Source organism: Myotis daubentonii, chromosome X (genome assembly GCF_963259705.1).
Source record: "Myotis daubentonii chromosome X, mMyoDau2.1, whole genome shotgun sequence".
Lineage (NCBI taxonomy): Eukaryota > Metazoa > Chordata > Mammalia > Chiroptera > Vespertilionidae > Myotis > Myotis daubentonii.
Genome location: NC_081861.1, coordinates 104,678,418 through 104,685,565, shown reverse-complemented (window position 1 = coordinate 104,685,565; position 7,148 = coordinate 104,678,418). Strand labels below are relative to the sequence as shown.

Below are 7,148 nucleotides of genomic sequence, written 5' to 3'. Positions count from 1 at the left end.
GCTTTTAAGATTCCCTCTATGTCTTCAAACTTAGGCATTTTAAGTATGATGTATCTTGGTGTGGATCTCTTTGGGTTCATCTTGTTTGGGAGTCTCTATGCTTCCTGGACTTGTATGTTTATTTCCTTTGCCAGGTTAGGAAAGCTTTCTGTAATTATTTTTCAAATAAGTTTTCAATTTCTTTCTCTCTCTCTTCTCCTTCCAGAACCCCATGATGCAAGTGTTGGTACACTTGAAGTTGTTCCAGAGGTTCCTTACACTATACTCATTTTTTTTTGGGGGGGGGGGAGGGTATTCTTTTTTCTTTTGCTGTTCAAATTTGGTGTTTTTTTCCTTCCTATATTACAAATCATTGATTTGATTCTCAGCTTAATCTACTCTAATGTTGATTCTCTGTAAATTATTCTTCATTTCAGTTAGTATGTCTTTCATTTTTATGCTGTTGAAGTTCTCACTAAGTTCATTGAGCATCCTTATAACCAATGTTTTGAACTCTGCCCCTACTAGATGGCTGTTTCCATTTTGTTTAGTTCTTTTTCTGAAGTTTTGCTCTGTTCTTTCATTTGGGACATGTTTGTCTCCTCATTTTGGCAGCCTCCCTCTATTTGTTTCTATGTATTAGGTAGAGCTGCTATGTCTCCTAGGCTTGGTAGAGTGGCCTTGTGTAGTAAGTGTTCTATAGGTTCCAGTGGTACAACCTCACCAATCACTTAAGGTATGTTCCCTATATAGCTTCCTTTTATAGTTGAACTTTGATTGCTATTGGCACATCAATGGAGGAGTTTACTCCCAGGCCGACTACCTGCGAGGAGTGGCTGTGACCACCAACGTCCAACCACCATGGAGGATCAGCTGAGTAGGGGCCCACCCCATAGAGCAGGACTTCCTTCAGAGGGTTTCTGGTACCTGCTGAGTCTGGCCCTTGAGTGTGTCACTTATGGAGGTGGTTGAGTGGTGATGCTTCAACGTGGTCTTAAGCTGTTCACTGGCTCTGGGGCCTCCCAGGAGGTGCAGGTAATGGTCAGCTGCCATCTCTGTTCTGCCTAGGGCCACCTGGCATGGGCTACAAAGCTATCTGCAGATGGCTGGACTTGGAAATGCCCAGGTGAGTCCAAGCTTGGAACCAAGGCCAGCTGCTGTCATGCCAGGGCTGGGTTCACTTAGAGAGAGGTATGGGGCACATTAAGGCCAGATACTGCTTGTTTAAGAGATTTTAGGAAAAACTCTGTGATACTTTTTTATTTTTAAAGCTACAATACACGTGGAGTTTAATTGTATGTAAGGTTTTAAATATGGATCACATTTACATTTTTTAAGTAGATATTCAAGTATTCTAGTACTAGAAACTAGTGGTAGGGGGCAACAATCTTTTTCCAATGCTTTACAATGCACTATTGCCAAAGATCAAGTGATCATACATGCATGAGTATTTGTTTCTGTTACCTTTTTTTTCATCTATACATGTCCATCCATACATTCTTTTCTTTTTTTAGTTGAATTTATTGGGGTGGCATTGTTAATAAAACCATACAGGTCTCCAGTGTACAACTCTATAATACATTCTCTGCATACTGCATCGTGTGTGCACCACCCAAAGTAGAGTCTCTTTCTGCCACCATTTATCCCCCTTTGCTCTCGTCCACATCCCCCCACCCTCTTTTCCCTCTGGTAATTACCATAATGTTGTCTGTGTCTATAAGGGATTTTTTTTTGCTTAATCCCTTCCCCTCTTTTCACCTTGCCTCCCCCCCAACTCCTCCCTTCTGATAACAGTCAGTCTGTTCTCTATCTATGGGTCTGTTTCTGTTTTGTTTATTAGTTTATTTTGTTTGTTAGATTCCAAATATGAATGAAATCACATGATATTTGTCTTTTTCCAACTGGCTTATTTTACTTACCATAATTCTCTCCAGGTCCATCCATGCTGTTGCAAAAGATAATATTTCCTTCTTTTTTCTGAGTGGGTAGTATTTCATTTAGTAAATTTACCACCATTTTTTATCCACTCATCTACTGATGGGCACATGGGCTGCTTCCAAATCTTGACTATAGTAAATTATGTTGCAATGAATATATGGGTGTGAAGCCGCAACCAGCACGGCTAGGGTTCAGGATCTGAAGAAGGGGTCATGCACAAATGAAAACACTAGACAAGAAATATGAATTTAGAAGGCATGGGGGGGCCAGGTGGAAACTTCCCTTTAGTGGAGAAGCTCCCTGAAGCCCCGGACCTGTTAGCTTTCATTCAATTCAAAGATACATATCTTTGCCCTCAGTTAAGCACGGCAAACTGGTAGCAGACAGACTGTCTCAAAGGTCAGTAAAAAGATCAGTAAAGATTTACTTTGAGGCTATGAGGTCAGGAAGTTGCTTCGAGCCATTAGTATCTCAACAAAACAATTGGTGCATGCTATTAGCCCTGCTAATTGTCCAAGGTCCATCGGCCTTCCAAGTTCCTTGTTGCACTTTCATGATAATGTTGACAATGGATGGCTTCCTGCATATGGGTACATATATTCTTTCAAAATGGAGTTTCAGGTTTCTTGGGATATATTGCCAGAAATGAAATAGTTAGGTCATAAGGCAGTTCCATTTTTAATTTGTTGAGATTAACTCCATACTGCTTTCCACAGTGGCTGCACCAATCTGCATTCCCACTAACAGTGCATGAGGGTTCCTTTTTCTCCACATCCTTATGAGTACTTATGATTTATGGATTTATTGCTGATAACCATTATGACATGTGTGAGGTGATATCTCATTACTGTTTTTATTTCATTTATCTGATGATTATTGATGTCAAAAATCTTTTCATATGTGTATAAATGCATTTAAATGCAATAAAGCTAAATAAAACAGAAAGCCAGGAAACAATGAACACAGGATTAAGACTAGCTGACTCGATAATGGAATGGTGGGAGAAAAATATATGGTTGAAAATCAAGTTAATTTTAAGACCTACCTTTCTTTATGTGTGTTGGGTTTGTGCATTCTTATTACATTATATAAAATGATTTACTGAATAAATGGCTCAAAGTAGTCCATGTATGAGACCAATGAAAAAAAATAGGTCATAGAAAATGTTTATGATGAAGGCAATTGCGTGCTGCTGAGATCCAAATTTTTATTTAATTAAAAAAAATTTTTTTCTTTATTGATTAAGGTATTTACATATGTGTCCTTATTGCCCCATTTCCCCCACCCTATCCCCCCACTCATGCCCTCACCCCCCTGTTCTCTGTGTTCATTGGATAGGATTATATGCATGCATACAAGTCCTTCGGTTGATCTCTCCCCTTTACCCCCACCCTCCCCAACATTCCCTCTGAGGTTTGAAAGTCTGATCAATGCTTCTCTTTCTCTGGATCTGTTTTTGTTCATCAGTTTATGTTGTTCATTATAGTACATAAATGAGTAAGATCATGTGATAGTTATCTTTCTCTGACTGACTTATTTCGCTTAGCATAATGCTTTCCAGTTCCATACATGATGTTGCAAATGGTAAGAATTTCTTCTTTTTTACTGCAGCATAGTATTCCATTGTGTAGATGTATCACACTTTTTTTAAAATCCACTCATTTGCTGATGGGCACTTAGGCTGTTTCCAAATCTTAGCTATGGTGAATTGTGCTGTATGAACATAGGGGTGCATATATCCTTCCTGAGTGGTGTTTCTAGTTTCTTGGGATATATTCCTAGAAGTAGGATCACTGGGTCAAATGGGAGTTCCATTTTTAGTTTTTTGAGGAAATGCCATACTGTTCTCCACAGTGGCTGCACCAGTCTGCGTTCCCACCAGAAGTGCACAAGGGTTCCTTTTTCTCTGCATCCTCTCCAGCATTTGTCATTTGATTTGTTGATGATAGCCATTCTGACAGGTGTGAGATGGTTCCTCATTGTCATTTTAATTTGCATCCCTCAGATGATTAGTGACTTTGAGCATGTTTTCATATGTCTCTTGGCCTTCCTTATGTCTTCTTTTGAAAAGTATCTATTTAGGTCCATTGCCCATTTTTTGACTGGGTAGTTTATATTTCTTTTGTTAAGTTGTATGAGTTCCTTATAAATTTTGGAGATTAAACCCTTATCAGAGATAACATTGGCAAATATGTTCTCCCGTGCAGTGGGCTTTCTTGTTGTTTTGTTGATGTTGTTGTTGTTGTTGTTGTTGTTGTGCAAAAAGCTTTTTATTTTGATGTAGTCCCATTTGTTTATTTTCTCTTTAGTTTCCATTGCCCTAGGAGCTGTATCAGTGAAGAAATTGCTTTGGCATATGTCTGAGATTTTGCTGCCCGTGAATTCCTCTAGTATTTTTATGGTTTCCCATCTTATGTTTAAGTCCTTTATCCATTTTGAGGTTATTTTTGTGTATGGTGTAAGTTGGTGGTCTAGTTTCATTTTCTTGCATGTATCTGTCCAATTTCCCCAACACCATTTATTAAAGAGACTGTCTTGACTCCATTGTATGGTCTTGCCTCCTTTATCAAATATTAATTGAGCATAGTGGTTTGGGTCAATTTCTGGGCTCTCTATTCTATTCAATTGATCTATATGTCTGTTCTTGTGCCAGTACCAGGCAGTTTTGAGAACAGTGGCTTTGTAATACAGCTTGATATCTGGTATTGAGATCCCATCTACTTTGTTTTTCTTTCTCAGGATTGCTGTAACTATTCGGGGTCTTTTTTTATTCCAGATGAATTTTTGGAGATTTCACTCTAGGTCTGTGAAATATTTCATTGGTATTTTAATAGAGATTGCATTGAATCTATAAATTGCTTTGGGTATTATGGACATTTTAATGATGTTGGTTCTAGCAATCCATGAACATGGTATGTTCTTCCATCTGTTTATGTCTTCCTCTATCTCTTTTTTCAGTGTCCTGTAGTTTTCTGAGTACAGGTCTTTTACATCCTTAGTTAAGTTAATTCCTAGGTATCTTAAATTTTTTGGTGTGCTGGTAAATGGGATTGTTTTTTTGGTGTTTTTTTTTTTTTTTTACCAATTTTTTAATAATTTAAAATCAGGGTGAAAAAATGTTTGGTGTTAACTTAAAAATGTATGAGAGTATAGAAAATTCTTTTAAAGGTTATACAAGCAAAATGTTTAAAGATGACTGATCTAGAAAACATTTTTCCACCTCAGATTAACAAAATGAGTTGTTTCAAATGACATAAATGTTAAAATATAATATGTCTCCTTATTTTCATTTCTACTACTCTATTATTCTATAAAGAAACGTAAACTAGCTCTCTTCCTCCCACCCAATAATCTGAAAGGAAGGAAGACTAAGGGGAAAGAGGTGCCCTGTTGTCATGAAGAAGCAGGAGGTCAAGTAGGTAGTAAATCTCCTGTTTGAGAAAAAGCCCAAGAATTTTGGCATTGGAAAGGACGTTCAGCCGAAAAAGGATCTCACCTGCTTTGTCAAATGACCCTACTACATTTGGTGGCAGTGGCAAAGGGCAATTCTTTATAAATGTCTGTAAGGGCCTCCTTCCATTAACCAGTTCACCCTGTCCTTGAACCACCAAACAGCTATTCAACTGGTTAAGCTGGCACACAAGTACAGATCAGAGACAGAGCAAGAAAAGAAGCAGAGATTGTTGGCCTGGACTGAGAAGAAAGCTGCTGGCAAGAGTGATGTACCCACCAAGAGGCCACCTGCCCTTTGAGCAAGGGTTAACACTGTCACCACCTTGATGGAGAACAAGAAGGCCCATCTGGTAGTGATTGCACATGATGTGGATTCCACTGAGATGGCTGTCCTCCTGCCTGCCCTGTGCCGTAAGATGGGGGTTCTCTACTGCATTATCAAGGGGAAGGCCAGTCTGGGACATCTAGTCCACAAGAAGACCTGCACCACTCTCGCCTTCACACAGGCTAACTTGGAAGACAATAGAGCTCTGGCTAAGCTGGTGGAAGTCATCTGGACCAATTACAACAACAGATATGATGAGATCTGCTGCCACTGAGGAGGCAATGTCAGTGGCTCATATTGCCAAGTTGGAAAAGTCAAAGACTAGACTACCGGCCAGCAAACTGGGCTAAGTGTATATTGTTGAGTTTTCTGTACATAAAAGTAATAAAAATTATAATTCAAATAAACAAAACAAAAAAAGAAACCTAAACTAGAACCATATTTTCAAAACTATATTTTATAAAACATTAGTTTGGAGTACTATTGATAAGTAATGCACAGGCACACACGCAAATATACACAATCTCCACAATATAGGGTGGGGCAAAAGTACATTTGCAGTTGCAAGTACGCAAAACAGACTTTGTCCTTGTATTATTATTTATTAATCATTGTATTTTTCATATGAACAACTGTAAACATACTTTTGTCTGACCTTGTAGTCATGCTGACATTTGGAAAGACTACATACTATGTTTACCTATTGAAGATATGTAATACAATATAGTGTATTAAAACTCTGAAAAGTCCTACAGTGACCTTTTAAAGTGAATACATGTGGAGACATATTTTTAACTTTGCTTAATTTCATGTGTCTTAGACTTATTTAGTCATAGAAAATATATATAATTTTGGCAGCAGTATCCTATTAGCATTCACTGTTCTGAGAGACACCAGTTTAGGTAACACTGGTCTACTGGTCTAGCATAGTATATTAGTGAACCCATACTGACATTTAGTAGTCTTCATTTTCTTTTCAAAATACTTTTAAATACATTTAGAACAGTGGTTCCCAAACTTATTTGGCCTACCGCCCCCTTTCCAGAAAAAATATTACTCAGCACCCCCTGGAAATTAATTTTTTTTTAAATTTTAATAGCAATTAAACAGAAAGATATATGTATTAATGTTTCTACCTTTTTCGTAAAATATAGTAAAGAAAGGTGTAAATTAGAAACATTGAAGTTTGAAATTATGAAACTATTTATTGAACTCAGAATAGAAAGGTAATACAAAAAAAGTTAAAACAAATGCACCTGTGGCCATCACCGCCCCCCTGGATTGCTGCAGCGCCCACCAGGGGGCGGTAGCGCCCACTTTGGGAATCACTGATTTAGAATCTTGATTAGAATTCCCTTGTATCATTCAAATAAATAATATGTGTTCTCCCATCATCAGTTTTCTTTTATTCTTCTTATTAAGAGTACTAATAATTATCAATTTTATTTAATAA

At 37.8% G+C, this 7,148-nt stretch overlaps 1 pseudogene; it reads left to right on the top strand.

Annotated features, from left to right (window-relative positions):
• Window positions 1–1,081: 1,081 nt before the first annotated feature.
• Window positions 1,082–6,045, top strand: LOC132223581 (large ribosomal subunit protein eL8-like; annotated as a pseudogene).
• The last annotated feature ends 1,103 nt before the right edge of the window (window positions 6,046–7,148 follow it).